Consider the following 22381-nt stretch of genomic DNA (forward strand, 5'->3'; position numbering starts at 1 on the left):
AGGCTCTGTAGGAATATCCTAACAACACCACAACTTGCCATGAAAACAAAGCAACCGAGATCCCCAGCATGTGAGGCCTCCATCTCCAAGGTTTTTACAGCAGGCCCCTCATCGGACCCCTTCCTGACGTTGGCTCCAGGCCTGTAAATGGCATGAGAAAAAGTAGATGTCATGACAGGCCTCTGCCCAGTCGAACACCAACAGGTCCCGTGTAAGCTCAAGGACATATAATAGCATACAATACCATGCGTCTTTTCAAATGCATTGCATGAGTACTGTCACAAGGACCTTGCTTTACGACCAGTTTATAGTGTCTGTTATGCCATCGCAGGAATGGGAGGAAACTGAACCCCCTGGGCGAGGCAAAGGAGAGCTCCCTCCGGTGAGCCTGATGAAATTGAATTCAGTAAACAATCCCTTCGGATCATTCCCATGTTCTTAAAGGGGGCGTTACACACTAAAAGCCAAAGGGCCTGCTCCAGGTGGGAGGAAGATCCCATATGGTCTAGCGGTCAGGATTCCTGGTTTTCACCCAGGCGGCCCGGGTTCGACTCCCGGTATGGGAAGTTGGGGTTGTCTTTGCTTCACTTATCGAGACAGCCAGCACGTCTGTCTGTGCCAGTAGCACTTTTAGCCAGCGGCGGAGCTTCAGCAACCTGATGGGTTGAGGTTCTGTCCCTGACCCGTGTGCCTTCGATAGCTCAGCTGGTAGAGCGGAGGACTGTAGGTGGCAAGTTGGCAATCCTTAGATTGCTAGTTCGACTCCGGCTCGTAGGAGGTCTTTTTCTCTGACCCTGGATCCCAGTTCTTCCGCTGAGAAACTGTCACAGGCTCTGTAGGAATATCCTAACAACACCACAACTTGCCATGAAAACAAAGCAACCGAGATCCCCAGCATGTGAGGCCTTCATCTCCAAGGTTTTTACAGCAGGCCCCTCATCGGACCCCTTCCTGACGTTGGCTCCAGGCCTGTTAATGGCATGAGAAAAAGTAGATGTCATGACAGGCCTCTGCCCAGTCGAACACCAACAGGTCCCGTGTAAGCTCAAGGACATACAATACCATACAATACCATGCGTCTTTTCAAATGCATTGCATGAGCACTGTCACAAGGACCTTGCTTTACGACCAGTTTATAGTGTCTGTTATGCCATCGCAGGAATGGGAGGAAACTGAACCCCCTGGGCGAGGCAAAGGAGAGCTCCCTCCGGTGAGCCTGATGAAATTTAATTCAGTAAACAATCCCTTCGTATCATTCTGATGTTCTTAAAGGGGGCGGTCACACACTAAAAGCCAAAGGGCCTGCTCCAGGTGGGAGGAAGATCCCATATGGTCTAGCGGTCAGGATTCCTGGTTTTCACCCAGGCGGCCCGGGTTCGACTCCCGGTATGGGAAGTTGGGGTTGTCTTTGCTTCACTTATCGAGACAGCCAGCACGTCTGTCTGTGCCAGTAGCACTTTTAGCCAGCGGCGGAGCTTCAGCAACCTGATGGGTTGAGGTTCTGTCCCTGACCCGTGTGCCTTCGATAGCTCAGCTGGTAGAGTGGAGGACTGTAGGTGGCAAGTTGGCAATCCTTAGGTCGCTGGTTCAACTCCGGCTCGAAGGAGTCTTTTTCACACGCAAACATTTCCTTGGCCGTGCTTCTCGACGAGGCCATCAGCGCTTGAGTTTGTAGTGCGGCATTTTGCAATCACGACCGCCGCTGGAGGGCAAAAGCTCATTCCCTGACCGGGAATCGAACCCGGGCCGCGGCGGTGAGAGCGCCGAATCCTAACCACTAGACCACCAGGGAAGGTCTGTTGACGCCTCCCCCTCAAGCCCGGCTGTGGGCCTCTACCAGATTTTCCAGCAAGACCACTAAGGCTTGTATTTTCCTCCAGGAGAGGAGACGTCTCTGACCCTGGATCCCAGTTCTTCCGCTGAGAAACTGTCACAGGCTCTGTAGGAATATCCTAACAACACCACAACTTGCCATGAAAACAAAGCAACCGAGATCCCCAGCATGTGAGGCCTCCATCTCCAAGGTTTTTACAGCAGGCCCCTCATCGGACCCCTTCCTGACGTTGGCTCCAGGCCTGTAAATGGCATGAGAAAAAGTAGATGTCATGACAGGCCTCTGCCCAGTCGAACACCAACAGGTCCCGTGTAAGCTCAAGGACATATAATAGCATACAATACCATGCGTCTTTTCAAATGCATTGCATGAGTACTGTCACAAGGACCTTGCTTTACGACCAGTTTATAGTGTCTGTTATGCCATCGCAGGAATGGGAGGAAACTGAACCCCCTTGGCGAGGCAAAGGAGAGCTCCCTCCGGTGAGCCTGATGAAATTGAATTCAGTAAACAATCCCTTCGGATCATTCCCATGTTCTTAAAGGGGGCGTTACACACTAAAAGCCAAAGGGCCTGCTCCAGGTGGGAGGAAGATCCCATATGGTCTAGCGGTCAGGATTCCTGGTTTTCACCCAGGCGGCCCGGGTTCGACTCCCGGTATGGGAAGTTGGGGTTGTCTTTGCTTCACTTATCGAGACAGCCAGCACGTCTGTCTGTGCCAGTAGCACTTTTAGCCAGCGGCGGAGCTTCAGCAACCTGATGGGTTGAGGTTCTGTCCCTGACCCGTGTGCCTTCGATAGCTCAGCTGGTAGAGCGGAGGACTGTAGGTGGCAAGTTGGCAATCCTTAGATTGCTAGTTCGACTCCGGCTCGTAGGAGGTCTTTTTCTCTGACCCTGGATCCCAGTTCTTCCGCTGAGAAACTGTCACAGGCTCTGTAGGAATATCCTAACAACACCACAACTTGCCATGAAAACAAAGCAACCGAGATCCCCAGCATGTGAGGCCTCCATCTCCAAGGTTTTTACAGCAGGCCCCTCATCGGACCCCTTCCTGACGTTGGCTCCAGGCCTGTTAATGGCATGAGAAAAAGTAGATGTCATGACAGGCCTCTGCCCAGTCGAACACCAACAGGTCCCGTGTAAGCTCAAGGACATACAATACCATACAATACCATGCGTCTTTTCAAATGCATTGCATGAGCACTGTCACAAGGACCTTGCTTTACGACCAGTTTATAGTGTCTGTTATGCCATCGCAGGAATGGGAGGAAACTGAACCCCCTGGGCGAGGCAAAGGAGAGTTCCCTCCGGTGAGCCTGATGAAATTTAATTCAGTAAACAATCCCTTCGTATCATTCTGATGTTCTTAAAGGGGGCGGTCACACACTAAAAGCCAAAGGGCCTGCTTCAGGTGGGAGGAAGATCCCATATGGTCTAGCGGTCAGGATTCCTGGTTTTCACCCAGGCGGCCCGGGTTCGACTCCCGGTATGGGAAGTTGGGGTTGTCTTTGCTTCACTTATCGAGACAGCCAGCACGTCTGTCTGTGCCAGTAGCACTTTTAGCCAGCGGCGGAGCTTCAGCAGCCTGATGGGTTGAGGTTCTGTCCCTGACCCGTGTGCCTTCGATAGCTCAGCTGGTAGAGCGGAGGACTGTAGGTGGCAAGTTGGCAATCCTTAGATTGCTAGTTCGACTCCGGCTCGTAGGAGGTCTTTTTCTCTGACCCTGGATCCCAGTTCTTCCGCTGAGAAACTGTCACAGGCTCTGTAGGAATATCCTAAGAACACCACAACTTGCCATGAAAACAAAGCAACCGAGATCCCCAGCATGTGAGGCCTCCATCTCCAAGGTTTTTACAGCAGGCCCCTCATCGGACCCCTTCCTGACGTTGGCTCCAGGCCTGTTAATGGCATGAGAAAAAGTAGATGTCATGACAGGCCTCTGCCCAGTCGAACACCAACAGGTCCCGTGTAAGCTCAAGGACATACAATACCATACAATACCATGCGTCTTTTCAAATGCATTGCATGAGCACTGTCACAAGGACCTTGCTTTACGACCAGTTTATAGTGTCTGTTATGCCATCGCAGGAATGGGAGGAAACTGAACCCCCTGGGCGACGCAAAGGAGAGCTCCCTCCGGTGAGCCTGATGAAATTGAATTCAGTAAACAATCCCTTCGTATCATTCTGATGTTCTTAAAGGGGGCGGTCACACACTAAAAGCCAAAGGGCCTGCTCCAGGTGGGAGGAAGATCCCATATGGTCTAGCGGTCAGGATTCCTGGTTTTCACCCAGGCGGCCCGGGTTCGACTCCCGGTATGGGAAGTTGGGGTTGTCTTTGCTTCACTTATCGAGACAGCCAGCACGTCTGTCTGTGCCAGTAGCACTTTTAGCCAGCGGCGGAGCTTCAGCAACCTGATGGGTTGAGGTTCTGTCCCTGACCCGTGTGCCTTTGATAGCTCAGCTGGTAGAGCGGAGGACTGTAGGTGGCAAGTTGGCAATCCTTAGATTGCTAGTTCGACTCCGGCTCGTAGGAGGTCTTTTTCTCTGACCCTGGATCCCAGTTCTTCCGCTGAGAAACTGTCACAGGCTCTGTAGGAATATCCTAACAACACCACAACTTGCCATGAAAACAAAGCAACCGAGATCCCCAGCATGTGAGGCCTCCATCTCCAAGGTTTTTACAGCAGGCCCCTCATCGGACCCCTTCCTGACGTTGGCTCCAGGCCTGTTAATGTCATGAGAAAAAGTAGATGTCATGACAGGCCTCTGCCCAGTCGAACACCAACAGGTCCTGTGTAAGCTCAAGGACATACAATACCATACAATACCATGCGTCTTTTCAAATGCATTGCATGAGCACTGTCACAAGGACCTTGCTTTACGACCAGTTTATAGTGTCTGTTATGCCATCGCAGGAATGGGAGGAAACTGAACCCCCTGGGCGAGGCAAAGGAGAGCTCCCTCCGGTGAGCCTGATGAAATTTAATTCAGTAAACAATCCCTTCGTATCATTCTGATGTTCTTAAAGGGGGCGGTCACACACTAAAAGCCAAAGGGCCTGCTCCAGGTGGGAGGAAGATCCCATATGGTCTAGCGGTCAGGATTCCTGGTTTTCACCCAGGCGGCCCGGGTTCGACTCCCGGTATGGGAAGTTGGGGTTGTCTTTGCTTCACTTATCGAGACAGCCAGCACGTCTGTCTGTGCCAGTAGCACTTTTAGCCAGCGGCGGAGCTTCAGCAACCTGATGGGTTGAGGTTCTGTCCCTGACCCGTGTGCCTTCGATAGCTCAGCTGGTAGAGTGGAGGACTGTAGGTGGCAAGTTGGCAATCCTTAGGTCGCTGGTTCAACTCCGGCTCGAAGGAGTCTTTTTCACACGCAAACATTTCCTTGGCCGTGCTTCTCGACGAGGCCATCAGCGCTTGAGTTTGTAGTGCGGCATTTTGCAATCACGACCGCCGCTGGAGGGCAAAAGCTCATTCCCTGACCGGGAATCGAACCCGGGCCGCGGCGGTGAGAGCGCCGAATCCTAACCACTAGACCACCAGGGAAGGTCTGTTGACGCCTCCCCCTCAAGCCCGGCTGTGGGCCTCTACCAGATTTTCCAGCAAGACCACTAAGGCTTGTATTTTCCTCCAGGAGAGGAGACGTCTCTGACCCTGGATCCCAGTTCTTCCGCTGAGAAACTGTCACAGGCTCTGTAGGAATATCCTAACAACACCACAACTTGCCATGAAAACAAAGCAACCGAGATCCCCAGCATGTGAGGCCTCCATCTCCAAGGTTTTTACAGCAGGCCCCTCATCGGACCCCTTCCTGACGTTGGCTCCAGGCCTGTTAATGGCATGAGAAAAAGTAGATGTCATGACAGGCCTCTGCCCAGTCGAACACCAACAGGTCCCGTGTAAGCTCAAGGACATACAATACCATACAATACCATGCGTCTTTTCAAATGCATTGCATGAGCACTGTCACAAGGACCTTGCTTTACGACCAGTTTATAGTGTCTGTTATGCCATCGCAGGAATGGGAGGAAACTGAACCCCCTGGGCGAGGCAAAGGAGAGCTCCCTCCGGTGAGCCTGATGAAATTTAATTCAGTAAACAATCCCTTCGTATCATTCTGATGTTCTTAAAGGGGGCGGTCACACACTAAAAGCCAAAGGGCCTGCTTCAGGTGGGAGGAAGATCCCATATGGTCTAGCGGTCAGGATTCCTGGTTTTCACCCAGGCGGCCCGGGTTCGACTCCCGGTATGGGAAGTTGGGGTTGTCTTTGCTTCACTTATCGAGACAGCCAGCACGTCTGTCTGTGCCAGTAGCACTTTTAGCCAGCGGCGGAGCTTCAGCAACCTGATGGGTTGAGGTTCTGTCCCTGACCCGTGTGCCTTCGATAGCTCAGCTGGTAGAGCAGAGAACTGTAGGTGGCAAGTTGGCAATCCTTAGATTGCTAGTTCGACTCCGGCTCGTAGGAGGTCTTTTTCTCTGACCCTGGATCCCAGTTCTTCCGCTGAGAAACTGTCACAGGCTCTGTAGGAATATCCTAACAACACCACAACTTGCCATGAAAACAAAGCAACCGAGATCCCCAGCATGTGAGGCCTCCATCTCCAAGGTTTTTACAGCAGGCCCCTCATCGGACCCCTTCCTGACGTTGGCTCCAGGCCTGTAAATGGCATGAGAAAAAGTAGATGTCATGACAGGCCTCTGCCCAGTCGAACACCAACAGGTCCCGTGTAAGCTCAAGGACATATAATAGCATACAATACCATGCGTCTTTTCAAATGCATTGCATGAGCACTGTCACAAGGACCTTGCTTTACGACCAGTTTATAGTGTCTGTTATGCCATCGCAGGAATGGGAGGAAACTGAACCCCCTGGGCGAGGCAAAGGAGAGCTCCCTCCGGTGAGCCTGATGAAATTGAATTCAGTAAACAATCCCTTCGGATCATTCCCATGTTCTTAAAGGGGGCGTTACACACTAAAAGCCAAAGGGCCTGCTCCAGGTGGGAGGAAGATCCCATATGGTCTAGCGGTCAGGATTCCTGGTTTTCACCCAGGCGGCCCGGGTTCGACTCCCGGTATGGGAAGTTGGGGTTGTCTTTGCTTCACTTATCGAGACAGCCAGCACGTCTGTCTGTGCCAGTAGCACTTTTAGCCAGCGGCGGAGCTTCAGCAACCTGATGGGTTGAGGTTCTGTCCCTGACCCGTGTGCCTTCGATAGCTCAGCTGGTAGAGCGGAGGACTGTAGGTGGCAAGTTGGCAATCCTTAGATTGCTAGTTCGACTCCGGCTCGTAGGAGGTCTTTTTCTCTGACCCTGGATCCCAGTTCTTCCGCTGAGAAACTGTCACAGGCTCTGTAGGAATATCCTAACAACACCACAACTTGCCATGAAAACAAAGCAACCGAGATCCCCAGCATGTGAGGCCTCCATCTCCAAGGTTTTTACAGCAGGCCCCTCATCGGACCCCTTCCTGACGTTGGCTCCAGGCCTGTTAATGGCATGAGAAAAAGTAGATGTCATGACAGGCCTCTGCCCAGTCGAACACCAACAGGTCCCATGTAAGCTCAAGGACATACAATACCATACAATACCATGCGTCTTTTCAAATGCATTGCATGAGTACTGTCACAAGGACCTTGCTTTACGACCAGTTTATAGTGTCTGTTATGCCATCGCAGGAATGGGAGGAAACTGAACCCCCTGGGCGAGGCAAAGGAGAGCTCCCTCCGGTGAGCCTGATGAAATTTAATTCAGTAAACAATCCCTTCGTATCATTCTGATGTTCTTAAAGGGGGCGGTCACACACTAAAAGCCAAAGGGCCTGCTTCAGGTGGGAGGAAGATCCCATATGGTCTAGCGGTCAGGATTCCTGGTTTTCACCCAGGCGGCCCGGGTTCGACTCCCGGTATGGGAAGTTGGGGTTGTCTTTGCTTCACTTATCGAGACAGCCAGCACGTCTGTCTGTGCCAGTAGCACTTTAAGCCAGCGGCGGAGCTTCAGCAACCTGATGGGTTGAGGTTCTGTCCCTGACCCGTGTGCCTTCGATAGCTCAGCTGGTAGAGCGGAGAACTGTAGGTGGCAAGTTGGCAATCCTTAGATTGCTAGTTCGACTCCGGCTCGTAGGAGGTCTTTTTCTCTGACCCTGGATCCCAGTTCTTCCGCTGAGAAACTGTCACAGGCTCTGTAGGAATATCCTAACAACACCACAACTTGCCATGAAAACAAAGCAACCGAGATCCCCAGCATGTGAGGCCTCCATCTCCAAGGTTTTTACAGCAGGCCCCTCATCGGACCCCTTCCTGACGTTGGCTCCAGGCCTGTTAATGGCATGAGAAAAAGTAGATGTCATGACAGGCCTCTGCCCAGTCGAACACCAACAGGTCCCGTGTAAGCTCAAGGACATACAATACCATACAATACCATGCGTCTTTTCAAATGCATTGCATGAGCACTGTCACAAGGACCTTGCTTTACGACCAGTTTATAGTGTCTGTTATGCCATCGCAGGAATGGGAGGAAACTGAACCCCCTGGGCGAGGCAAAGGAGAGCTCCCTCCGGTGAGCCTGATGAAATTGAATTCAGTAAACAATCCCTTCGTATCATTCTGATGTTCTTAAAGGGGGCGGTCACACACTAAAAGCCAAAGGGCCTGCTCCAGGTGGGAGGAAGATCCCATATGTTCTAGCGGTCAGGATTCCTGGTTTTCACCCAGGCGGCCCGGGTTCGACTCCCGGTATGGGAAGTTGGGGTTGTCTTTGCTTCACTTATCGAGACAGCCAGCACGTCTGTCTGTGCCAGTAGCACTTTTAGCCAGCGGCGGAGCTTCAGCAACCTGATGGGTTGAGGTTCTGTCCCTGACCCGTGTGCCTTTCGATAGCTCAGCTGGTAGAGCGGAGGACTGTAGGTGGCAAGTTGGCAATCCTTAGGTCGCTGGTTCGACTCCGGCTCGAAGGAGTCTTTTTCACACGCAAACATTTCCTTGGCTGTGCTTCTCGACGAGGCCATCAGCGCTTGAGTTTGTAGTGCGGCATTTTGCAATCACGACCGCCGCTGGAGGGCAAAAGCTCATTCCCTGACCGGGAATCGAACCCGGGCCGCGGCGGTGAGAGCGCCGAATCCTAACCACTAGACCACCAGGGAAGGTCTGTTGACGCCTCCCCCTCAAGCCCGGCTGTGGGCCTCTACCAGATTTTCCAGCAAGACCACTAAGGCTTGTATTTTCCTCCAGGAGAGGAGACGTCTCTGACCCTGGATCCCAGTTCTTCCGCTGAGAAACTGTCACAGGCTCTGTAGGAATATCCTAACAACACCACAACTTGCCATGAAAACAAAGCAACCGAGATCCCCAGCATGTGAGGCCTCCATCTCCAAGGTTTTTACAGCAGGCCCCTCATCGGACCCCTTCCTGACGTTGGCTCCAGGCCTGTTAATGGCATGAGAAAAAGTAGATGTCATGACAGGCCTCTGCCCAGTCGAACACCAACAGGTCCCGTGTAAGCTCAAGGACATACAATACCATACAATACCATGCGTCTTTTCAAATGCATTGCATGAGCACTGTCACAAGGACCTTGCTTTACGACCAGTTTATAGTGTCTGTTATGCCATCGCAGGAATGGGAGGAAACTGAACCCCCTGGGCGAGGCAAAGGAGAGCTCCCTCCGGTGAGCCTGATGAAATTTAATTCAGTAAACAATCCCTTCGTATCATTCTGATGTTCTTAAAGGGGGCGGTCACACACTAAAAGCCAAAGGGCCTGCTTCAGGTGGGAGGAAGATCCCATATGGTCTAGCGGTCAGGATTCCTGGTTTTCACCCAGGCGGCCCGGGTTCGACTCCCGGTATGGGAAGTTGGGGTTGTCTTTGCTTCACTTATCGAGACAGCCAGCACGTCTGTCTGTGCCAGTAGCACTTTTAGCCAGCGGCGGAGCTTCAGCAACCTGATGGGTTGAGGTTCTGTCCCTGACCCGTGTGCCTTCGATAGCTCAGCTGGTAGAGCGGAGAACTGTAGGTGGCAAGTGGGCAATCCTTAGATTGCTAGTTCGACTCCGGCTCGTAGGAGGTCTTTTTCTCTGACCCTGGATCCCAGTTCTTCCGCTGAGAAACTGTCACAGGCTCTGTAGGAATATCCTAACAACACCACAACTTGCCATGAAAACAAAGCAACCGAGATCCCCAGCATGTGAGGCCTCCATCTCCAAGGTTTTTACAGCAGGCCCCTCATCGGACCCCTTCCTGACGTTGGCTCCAGGCCTGTTAATGGCATGAGAAAAAGTAGATGTCATGACAGGCCTCTGCCCAGTCGAACACCAACAGGTCCCGTGTAAGCTCAAGGACATATAATAGCATACAATACCATGCGTCTTTTCAAATGCATTGCATGAGTACTGTCACAAGGACCTTGCTTTACGACCAGTTTATAGTGTCTGTAATGCCATCGCAGGAATGGGAGGAAACTGAACCCCCTGGGCGAGGCAAAGGAGAGCTCCCTCCGGTGAGCCTGATGAAATTGAATTCAGTAAACAATCCCTTCGGATCATTCCCATGTTCTTAAAGGGGGCGTTACACACTAAAAGCCAAAGGGCCTGCTCCAGACAGGAGGATGATCCCATATGGTCTAGCGGTCAGGATTCCTGGTTTTCACCCAGGCGGCCCGGGTTCGACTCCCGGTATGGGAAGTTGGGGTTGTCTTTGCTTCACTTATCGAGACAGCCAGCACGTCTGTCTGTGCCAGTAGCACTTTTAGCCAGCGGCGGAGCTTCAGCAGCCTGATGGGTTGAGGTTCTGTCCCTGACCCGTGTGCCTTCGATAGCTCAGCTGGTAGAGCGGAGGACTGTAGGTGGCAAGTTGGCAATCCTTAGATTGCTAGTTCGACTCCGGCTCGTAGGAGGTCTTTTTCTCTGACCCTGGATCCCAGTTCTTCCGCTGAGAAACTGTCACAGGCTCTGTAGGAATATCCTAAGAACACCACAACTTGCCATGAAAACAAAGCAACCGAGATCCCCAGCATGTGAGGCCTCCATCTCCAAGGTTTTTACAGCAGGCCCCTCATCGGACCCCTTCCTGACGTTGGCTCCAGGCCTGTTAATGGCATGAGAAAAAGTAGATGTCATGACAGGCCTCTGCCCAGTCGAACACCAACAGGTCCCGTGTAAGCTCAAGGACATACAATACCATACAATACCATGCGTCTTTTCAAATGCATTGCATGAGCACTGTCACAAGGACCTTGCTTTACGACCAGTTTATAGTGTCTGTTATGCCATCGCAGGAATGGGAGGAAACTGAACCCCCTGGGCGACGCAAAGGAGAGCTCCCTCCGGTGAGCCTGATGAAATTTAATTCAGTAAACAATCCCTTCGTATCATTCTGATGTTCTTAAAGGGGGCGGTCACACACTAAAAGCCAAAGGGCCTGCTCCAGGTGGGAGGAAGATCCCATATGGTCTAGCGGTCAGGATTCCTGGTTTTCACCCAGGCGGCCCGGGTTCGACTCCCGGTATGGGAAGTTGGGGTTGTCTTTGCTTCACTTATCGAGACAGCCAGCACGTCTGTCTGTGCCAGTAGCACTTTTAGCCAGCGGCGGAGCTTCAGCAACCTGATGGGTTGAGGTTCTGTCCCTGACCCGTGTGCCTTTGATAGCTCAGCTGGTAGAGCGGAGGACTGTAGGTGGCAAGTTGGCAATCCTTAGATTGCTAGTTCGACTCCGGCTCGTAGGAGGTCTTTTTCTCTGACCCTGGATCCCAGTTCTTCCGCTGAGAAACTGTCACAGGCTCTGTAGGAATATCCTAACAACACCACAACTTGCCATGAAAACAAAGCAACCGAGATCCCCAGCATGTGAGGCCTCCATCTCCAAGGTTTTTACAGCAGGCCCCTCATCGGACCCCTTCCTGACGTTGGCTCCAGGCCTGTTAATGGCATGAGAAAAAGTAGATGTCATGACAGGCCTCTGCCCAGTCGAACACCAACAGGTCCCGTGTAAGCTCAAGGACATACAATACCATACAATACCATGCGTCTTTTCAAATGCATTGCATGAGCACTGTCACAAGGACCTTGCTTTACGACCAGTTTATAGTGTCTGTTATGCCATCGCAGGAATGGGAGGAAACTGAACCCCCTGGGCGAGGCAAAGGAGAGCTCCCTCCGGTGAGCCTGATGAAATTTAATTCAGTAAACAATCCCTTCGTATCATTCTGATGTTCTTAAAGGGGGCGGTCACACACTAAAAGCCAAAGGGCCTGCTTCAGGTGGGAGGAAGATCCCATATGGTCTAGCGGTCAGGATTCCTGGTTTTCACCCAGGCGGCCCGGGTTCGACTCCCGGTATGGGAAGTTGGGGTTGTCTTTGCTTCACTTATCGAGACAGCCAGCACGTCTGTCTGTGCCAGTAGCACTTTTAGCCAGCGGCGGAGCTTCAGCAACCTGATGGGTTGAGGTTCTGTCCCTGACCCGTGTGCCTTCGATAGCTCAGCTGGTAGAGCAGAGAACTGTAGGTGGCAAGTTGGCAATCCTTAGATTGCTAGTTCGACTCCGGCTCGTAGGAGGTCTTTTTCTCTGACCCTGGATCCCAGTTCTTCCGCTGAGAAACTGTCACAGGCTCTGTAGGAATATCCTAACAACACCACAACTTGCCATGAAAACAAAGCAACCGAGATCCCCAGCATGTGAGGCCTCCATCTCCAAGGTTTTTACAGCAGGCCCCTCATCGGACCCCTTCCTGACGTTGGCTCCAGGCCTGTAAATGGCATGAGAAAAAGTAGATGTCATGACAGGCCTCTGCCCAGTCGAACACCAACAGGTCCCGTGTAAGCTCAAGGACATATAATAGCATACAATACCATGCGTCTTTTCAAATGCATTGCATGAGCACTGTCACAAGGACCTTGCTTTACGACCAGTTTATAGTGTCTGTTATGCCATCGCAGGAATGGGAGGAAACTGAACCCCCTGGGCGAGGCAAAGGAGAGCTCCCTCCGGTGAGCCTGATGAAATTGAATTCAGTAAACAATCCCTTCGGATCATTCCCATGTTCTTAAAGGGGGCGTTACACACTAAAAGCCAAAGGGCCTGCTCCAGGTGGGAGGAAGATCCCATATGGTCTAGCGGTCAGGATTCCTGGTTTTCACCCAGGCGGCCCGGGTTCGACTCCCGGTATGGGAAGTTGGGGTTGTCTTTGCTTCACTTATCGAGACAGCCAGCACGTCTGTCTGTGCCAGTAGCACTTTTAGCCAGCGGCGGAGCTTCAGCAACCTGATGGGTTGAGGTTCTGTCCCTGACCCGTGTGCCTTCGATAGCTCAGCTGGTAGAGCGGAGGACTGTAGGTGGCAAGTTGGCAATCCTTAGATTGCTAGTTCGACTCCGGCTCGTAGGAGGTCTTTTTCTCTGACCCTGGATCCCAGTTCTTCCGCTGAGAAACTGTCACAGGCTCTGTAGGAATATCCTAACAACACCACAACTTGCCATGAAAACAAAGCAACCGAGATCCCCAGCATGTGAGGCCTCCATCTCCAAGGTTTTTACAGCAGGCCCCTCATCGGACCCCTTCCTGACGTTGGCTCCAGGCCTGTTAATGGCATGAGAAAAAGTAGATGTCATGACAGGCCTCTGCCCAGTCGAACACCAACAGGTCCCATGTAAGCTCAAGGACATACAATACCATACAATACCATGCGTCTTTTCAAATGCATTGCATGAGTACTGTCACAAGGACCTTGCTTTACGACCAGTTTATAGTGTCTGTTATGCCATCGCAGGAATGGGAGGAAACTGAACCCCCTGGGCGAGGCAAAGGAGAGCTCCCTCCGGTGAGCCTGATGAAATTTAATTCAGTAAACAATCCCTTCGTATCATTCTGATGTTCTTAAAGGGGGCGGTCACACACTAAAAGCCAAAGGGCCTGCTTCAGGTGGGAGGAAGATCCCATATGGTCTAGCGGTCAGGATTCCTGGTTTTCACCCAGGCGGCCCGGGTTCGACTCCCGGTATGGGAAGTTGGGGTTGTCTTTGCTTCACTTATCGAGACAGCCAGCACGTCTGTCTGTGCCAGTAGCACTTTAAGCCAGCGGCGGAGCTTCAGCAACCTGATGGGTTGAGGTTCTGTCCCTGACCCGTGTGCCTTCGATAGCTCAGCTGGTAGAGCGGAGAACTGTAGGTGGCAAGTTGGCAATCCTTAGATTGCTAGTTCGACTCCGGCTCGTAGGAGGTCTTTTTCTCTGACCCTGGATCCCAGTTCTTCCGCTGAGAAACTGTCACAGGCTCTGTAGGAATATCCTAACAACACCACAACTTGCCATGAAAACAAAGCAACCGAGATCCCCAGCATGTGAGGCCTCCATCTCCAAGGTTTTTACAGCAGGCCCCTCATCGGACCCCTTCCTGACGTTGGCTCCAGGCCTGTTAATGGCATGAGAAAAAGTAGATGTCATGACAGGCCTCTGCCCAGTCGAACACCAACAGGTCCCGTGTAAGCTCAAGGACATACAATACCATACAATACCATGCGTCTTTTCAAATGCATTGCATGAGCACTGTCACAAGGACCTTGCTTTACGACCAGTTTATAGTGTCTGTTATGCCATCGCAGGAATGGGAGGAAACTGAACCCCCTGGGCGAGGCAAAGGAGAGCTCCCTCCGGTGAGCCTGATGAAATTGAATTCAGTAAACAATCCCTTCGTATCATTCTGATGTTCTTAAAGGGGGCGGTCACACACTAAAAGCCAAAGGGCCTGCTCCAGGTGGGAGGAAGATCCCATATGTTCTAGCGGTCAGGATTCCTGGTTTTCACCCAGGCGGCCCGGGTTCGACTCCCGGTATGGGAAGTTGGGGTTGTCTTTGCTTCACTTATCGAGACAGCCAGCACGTCTGTCTGTGCCAGTAGCACTTTTAGCCAGCGGCGGAGCTTCAGCAACCTGATGGGTTGAGGTTCTGTCCCTGACCCGTGTGCCTTTCGATAGCTCAGCTGGTAGAGCGGAGGACTGTAGGTGGCAAGTTGGCAATCCTTAGGTCGCTGGTTCGACTCCGGCTCGAAGGAGTCTTTTTCACACGCAAACATTTCCTTGGCTGTGCTTCTCGACGAGGCCATCAGCGCTTGAGTTTGTAGTGCGGCATTTTGCAATCACGACCGCCGCTGGAGGGCAAAAGCTCATTCCCTGACCGGGAATCGAACCCGGGCCGCGGCGGTGAGAGCGCCGAATCCTAACCACTAGACCACCAGGGAAGGTCTGTTGACGCCTCCCCCTCAAGCCCGGCTGTGGGCCTCTACCAGATTTTCCAGCAAGACCACTAAGGCTTGTATTTTCCTCCAGGAGAGGAGACGTCTCTGACCCTGGATCCCAGTTCTTCCGCTGAGAAACTGTCACAGGCTCTGTAGGAATATCCTAACAACACCACAACTTGCCATGAAAACAAAGCAACCGAGATCCCCAGCATGTGAGGCCTCCATCTCCAAGGTTTTTACAGCAGGCCCCTCATCGGACCCCTTCCTGACGTTGGCTCCAGGCCTGTTAATGGCATGAGAAAAAGTAGATGTCATGACAGGCCTCTGCCCAGTCGAACACCAACAGGTCCCGTGTAAGCTCAAGGACATACAATACCATACAATACCATGCGTCTTTTCAAATGCATTGCATGAGCACTGTCACAAGGACCTTGCTTTACGACCAGTTTATAGTGTCTGTTATGCCATCGCAGGAATGGGAGGAAACTGAACCCCCTGGGCGAGGCAAAGGAGAGCTCCCTCCGGTGAGCCTGATGAAATTTAATTCAGTAAACAATCCCTTCGTATCATTCTGATGTTCTTAAAGGGGGCGGTCACACACTAAAAGCCAAAGGGCCTGCTTCAGGTGGGAGGAAGATCCCATATGGTCTAGCGGTCAGGATTCCTGGTTTTCACCCAGGCGGCCCGGGTTCGACTCCCGGTATGGGAAGTTGGGGTTGTCTTTGCTTCACTTATCGAGACAGCCAGCACGTCTGTCTGTGCCAGTAGCACTTTTAGCCAGCGGCGGAGCTTCAGCAACCTGATGGGTTGAGGTTCTGTCCCTGACCCGTGTGCCTTCGATAGCTCAGCTGGTAGAGCGGAGAACTGTAGGTGGCAAGTGGGCAATCCTTAGATTGCTAGTTCGACTCCGGCTCGTAGGAGGTCTTTTTCTCTGACCCTGGATCCCAGTTCTTCCGCTGAGAAACTGTCACAGGCTCTGTAGGAATATCCTAACAACACCACAACTTGCCATGAAAACAAAGCAACCGAGATCCCCAGCATGTGAGGCCTCCATCTCCAAGGTTTTTACAGCAGGCCCCTCATCGGACCCCTTCCTGACGTTGGCTCCAGGCCTGTTAATGGCATGAGAAAAAGTAGATGTCATGACAGGCCTCTGCCCAGTCGAACACCAACAGGTCCCGTGTAAGCTCAAGGACATATAATAGCATACAATACCATGCGTCTTTTCAAATGCATTGCATGAGTACTGTCACAAGGACCTTGCTTTACGACCAGTTTATAGTGTCTGTAATGCCATCGCAGGAATGGGAGGAAACTGAACCCCCTGGGCGAGGCAAAGGAGAGCTCCCTCCGGTGAGCCTGATGAAATTGAATTCAGTAAACAATCCCTTCGGATCATTCCCATGTTCTTAAAGGGGGCGTTACACACTAAAAGCCAAAGGGCCTGCTCCAGACAGGAGGATGATCCCATATGGTCTAGCGGTCAGGATTCCTGGTTTTCACCCAGGCGGCCCGGGTTCGACTCCCGGTATGGGAAGTTGGGGTTGTCTTTGCTTCACTTATCGAGACAGCCAGCACGTCTGTCTGTGCCAGTAGCACTTTTAGCCAGCGGCGGAGCTTCAGCAGCCTGATGGGTTGAGGTTCTGTCCCTGACCCGTGTGCCTTCGATAGCTCAGCTGGTAGAGCGGAGGACTGTAGGTGGCAAGTTGGCAATCCTTAGATTGCTAGTTCGACTCCGGCTCGTAGGAGGTCTTTTTCTCTGACCCTGGATCCCAGTTCTTCCGCTGAGAAACTGTCACAGGCTCTGTAGGAATATCCTAAGAACACCACAACTTGCCATGAAAACAAAGCAACCGAGATCCCCAGCATGTGAGGCCTCCATCTCCAAGGTTTTTACAGCAGGCCCCTCATCGGACCCCTTCCTGACGTTGGCTCCAGGCCTGTTAATGGCATGAGAAAAAGTAGATGTCATGACAGGCCTCTGCCCAGTCGAACACCAACAGGTCCCGTGTAAGCTCAAGGACATACAATACCATACAATACCATGCGTCTTTTCAAATGCATTGCATGAGCACTGTCACAAGGACCTTGCTTTACGACCAGTTTATAGTGTCTGTTATGCCATCGCAGGAATGGGAGGAAACTGAACCCCCTGGGCGACGCAAAGGAGAGCTCCCTCCGGTGAGCCTGATGAAATTTAATTCAGTAAACAATCCCTTCGTATCATTCTGATGTTCTTAAAGGGGGCGGTCACACACTAAAAGCCAAAGGGCCTGCTCCAGGTGGGAGGAAGATCCCATATGGTCTAGCGGTCAGGATTCCTGGTTTTCACCCAGGCGGCCCGGGTTCGACTCCCGGTATGGGAAGTTGGGGTTGTCTTTGCTTCACTTATCGAGACAGCCAGCACGTCTGTCTGTGCCAGTAGCACTTTTAGCCAGCGGCGGAGCTTCAGCAACCTGATGGGTTGAGGTTCTGTCCCTGACCCGTGTGCCTTTGATAGCTCAGCTGGTAGAGCGGAGGACTGTAGGTAGCAAGTTGGCAATCCTTAGATTGCTAGTTCGACTCCGGCTCGTAGGAGGTCTTTTTCTCTGACCCTGGATCCCAGTTCTTCCGCTGAGAAACTGTCACAGGCTCTGTAGGAATATCCTAACAACACCACAACTTGCCATGAAAACAAAGCAACCGAGATCCCCAGCATGTGAGGCCTCCATCTCCAAGGTTTTTACAGCAGGCCCCTCATCGGACCCCTTCCTGACGTTGGCTCCAGGCCTGTTAATGGCATGAGAAAAAGTAGATGTCATGACAGGCCTCTGCCCAGTCGAACACCAACAGGTCCCGTGTAAGCTCAAGGACATACAATACCATACAATACCATGCGTCTTTTCAAATGCATTGCATGAGCACTGTCACAAGGACCTTGCTTTACGACCAGTTTATAGTGTCTGTTATGCCATCGCAGGAATGGGAGGAAACTGAACCCCCTGGGCGAGGCAAAGGAGAGCTCCCTCCGGTGAGCCTGATGAAATTTAATTCAGTAAACAATCCCTTCGTATCATTCTGATGTTCTTAAAGGGGGCGGTCACACACTAAAAGCCAAAGGGCCTGCTTCAGGTGGGAGGAAGATCCCATATGGTCTAGCGGTCAGGATTCCTGGTTTTCACCCAGGCGGCCCGGGTTCGACTCCCGGTATGGGAAGTTGGGGTTGTCTTTGCTTCACTTATCGAGACAGCCAGCACGTCTGTCTGTGCCAGTAGCACTTTTAGCCAGCGGCGGAGCTTCAGCAACCTGATGGGTTGAGGTTCTGTCCCTGACCCGTGTGCCTTCGATAGCTCAGCTGGTAGAGCAGAGAACTGTAGGTGGCAAGTTGGCAATCCTTAGATTGCTAGTTCGACTCCGGCTCGTAGGAGGTCTTTTTCTCTGACCCTGGATCCCAGTTCTTCCGCTGAGAAACTGTCACAGGCTCTGTAGGAATATCCTAACAACACCACAACTTGCCATGAAAACAAAGCAACCGAGATCCCCAGCATGTGAGGCCTCCATCTCCAAGGTTTTTACAGCAGGCCCCTCATCGGACCCCTTCCTGACGTTGGCTCCAGGCCTGTAAATGGCATGAGAAAAAGTAGATGTCATGACAGGCCTCTGCCCAGTCGAAAACCAACAGGTCCCGTGTAAGCTCAAGGACATATAATAGCATACAATACCATGCGTCTTTTCAAATGCATTGCATGAGTACTGTCACAAGGACCTTGCTTTACGACCAGTTTATAGTGTCTGTTATGCCATCGCAGGAATGGGAGGAAACTGAACCCCCTGGGCGAGGCAAAGGAGAGCTCCCTCCGGTGAGCCTGATGAAATTGAATTCAGTAAACAATCCCTTCGGATCATTCCCATGTTCTTAAAGGGGGCGTTACACACTAAAAGCCAAAGGGCCTGCTCCAGGTGGGAGGAAGATCCCATATGGTCTAGCGGTCAGGATTCCTGGTTTTCACCCAGGCGGCCCGCGTTCGACTCCCGGTATGGGAAGTTGGGGTTGTCTTTGCTTCACTTATCGAGACAGCCAGCACGTCTGTCTGTGCCAGTAGCACTTTTAGCCAGCGGCGGAGCTTCAGCAACCTGATGGGTTGAGGTTCTGTCCCTGACCCGTGTGCCTTCGATAGCTCAGCTGGTAGAGCGGAGGACTGTAGGTGGCAAGTTGGCAATCCTTAGATTGCTAGTTCGACTCCGGCTCGTAGGAGGTCTTTTTCTCTGACCCTGGATCCCAGTTCTTCCGCTGAGAAACTGTCACAGGCTCTGTAGGAATATCCTAACAACACCACAACTTGCCATGAAAACAAAGCAACCGAGATCCCCAGCATGTGAGGCCTCCATCTCCAAGGTTTTTACAGCAGGCCCCTCATCGGACCCCTTCCTGACGTTGGCTCCAGGCCTGTTAATGGCATGAGAAAAAGTAGATGTCATGACAGGCCTCTGCCCAGTCGAACACCAACAGGTCCCGTGTAAGCTCAAGGACATACAATACCATACAATACCATGCGTCTTTTCAAATGCATTGCATGAGCACTGTCACAAGGACCTTGCTTTACGACCAGTTTATAGTGTCTGTTATGCCATCGCAGGAATGGGAGGAAACTGAACCCCCTGGGCGAGGCAAAGGAGAGCTCCCTCCGGTGAGCCTGATGAAATTGAATTCAGTAAACAATCCCTTCGTATCATTCTGATGTTCTTAAAGGGGGCGGTCACACACTAAAAGCCAAAGGGCCTGCTCCAGGTGGGAGGAAGATCCCATATGTTCTAGCGGTCAGGATTCCTGGTTTTCACCCAGGCGGCCCGGGTTCGACTCCCGGTATGGGAAGTTGGGGTTGTCTTTGCTTCACTTATCGAGACAGCCAGCACGTCTGTCTGTGCCAGTAGCACTTTTAGCCAGCGGCGGAGCTTCAGCAACCTGATGGGTTGAGGTTCTGTCCCTGACCCGTGTGCCTTTCGATAGCTCAGCTGGTAGAGCGGAGGACTGTAGGTGGCAAGTTGGCAATCCTTAGGTCGCTGGTTCGACTCCGGCTCGAAGGAGTCTTTTTCACACGCAAACATTTCCTTGGCTGTGCTTCTCGACGAGGCCATCAGCGCTTGAGTTTGTAGTGCGGCATTTTGCAATCACGACCGCCGCTGGAGGGCAAAAGCTCATTCCCTGACCGGGAATCGAACCCGGGCCGCGGCGGTGAGAGCGCCGAATCCTAACCACTAGACCACCAGGGAAGGTCTGTTGACGCCTCCCCCTCAAGCCCGGCTGTGGGCCTCTACCAGATTTTCCAGCAAGACCACTAAGGCTTGTATTTTCCTCCAGGAGAGGAGACGTCTCTGACCCTGGATCCCAGTTCTTCCGCTGAGAAACTGTCACAGGCTCTGTAGGAATATCCTAACAACACCACAACTTGCCATGAAAACAAAGCAACCGAGATCCCCAGCATGTGAGGCCTCCATCTCCAAGGTTTTTACAGCAGGCCCCTCATCGGACCCCTTCCTGACGTTGGCTCCAGGCCTGTTAATGGCATGAGAAAAAGTAGATGTCATGACAGGCCTCTGCCCAGTCGAACACCAACAGGTCCCGTGTAAGCTCAAGGACATACAATACCATACAATACCATGCGTCTTTTCAAATGCATTGCATGAGCACTGTCACAAGGACCTTGCTTTACGACCAGTTTATAGTGTCTGTTATGCCATCGCAGGAATGGGAGGAAACTGAACCCCCTGGGCGAGGCAAAGGAGAGCTCCCTCCGGTGAGCCTGATGAAATTTAATTCAGTAAACAATCCCTTCGTATCATTCTGATGTTCTTAAAGGGGGCGGTCACACACTAAAAGCCAAAGGGCCTGCTTCAGGTGGGAGGAAGATCCCATATGGTCTAGCGGTCAGGATTCCTGGTTTTCACCCAGGCGGCCCGGGTTCGACTCCCGGTATGGGAAGTTGGGGTTGTCTTTGCTTCACTTATCGAGACAGCCAGCACGTCTGTCTGTGCCAGTAGCACTTTTAGCCAGCGGCGGAGCTTCAGCAACCTGATGGGTTGAGGTTCTGTCCCTGACCCGTGTGCCTTCGATAGCTCAGCTGGTAGAGCGGAGAACTGTAGGTGGCAAGTGGGCAATCCTTAGATTGCTAGTTCGACTCCGGCTCGTAGGAGGTCTTTTTCTCTGACCCTGGATCCCAGTTCTTCCGCTGAGAAACTGTCACAGGCTCTGTAGGAATATCCTAACAACACCACAACTTGCCATGAAAACAAAGCAACCGAGATCCCCAGCATGTGAGGCCTCCATCTCCAAGGTTTTTACAGCAGGCCCCTCATCGGACCCCTTCCTGACGTTGGCTCCAGGCCTGTTAATGGCATGAGAAAAAGTAGATGTCATGACAGGCCTCTGCCCAGTCGAACACCAACAGGTCCCGTGTAAGCTCAAGGACATATAATAGCATACAATACCATGCGTCTTTTCAAATGCATTGCATGAGTACTGTCACAAGGACCTTGCTTTACGACCAGTTTATAGTGTCTGTAATGCCATCGCAGGAATGGGAGGAAACTGAACCCCCTGGGCGAGGCAAAGGAGAGCTCCCTCCGGTGAGCCTGATGAAATTGAATTCAGTAAACAATCCCTTCGGATCATTCCCATGTTCTTAAAGGGGGCGTTACACACTAAAAGCCAAAGGGCCTGCTCCAGACAGGAGGATGATCCCATATGGTCTAGCGGTCAGGATTCCTGGTTTTCACCCAGGCGGCCCGGGTTCGACTCCCGGTATGGGAAGTTGGGGTTGTCTTTGCTTCACTTATCGAGACAGCCAGCACGTCTGTCTGTGCCAGTAGCACTTTTAGCCAGCGGCGGAGCTTCAGCAGCCTGATGGGTTGAGGTTCTGTCCCTGACCCGTGTGCCTTCGATAGCTCAGCTGGTAGAGCGGAGGACTGTAGGTGGCAAGTTGGCAATCCTTAGATTGCTAGTTCGACTCCGGCTCGTAGGAGGTCTTTTTCTCTGACCCTGGATCCCAGTTCTTCCGCTGAGAAACTGTCACAGGCTCTGTAGGAATATCCTAAGAACACCACAACTTGCCATGAAAACAAAGCAACCGAGATCCCCAGCATGTGAGGCCTCCATCTCCAAGGTTTTTACAGCAGGCCCCTCATCGGACCCCTTCCTGACGTTGGCTCCAGGCCTGTTAATGGCATGAGAAAAAGTAGATGTCATGACAGGCCTCTGCCCAGTCGAACACCAACAGGTCCCGTGTAAGCTCAAGGACATACAATACCATACAATACCATGCGTCTTTTCAAATGCATTGCATGAGCAC

Source organism: Abramis brama, assembly GCF_963993115.1.
Source record: "Abramis brama genome assembly, chromosome: 23".
NCBI lineage: Eukaryota > Metazoa > Chordata > Actinopteri > Cypriniformes > Leuciscidae > Abramis > Abramis brama.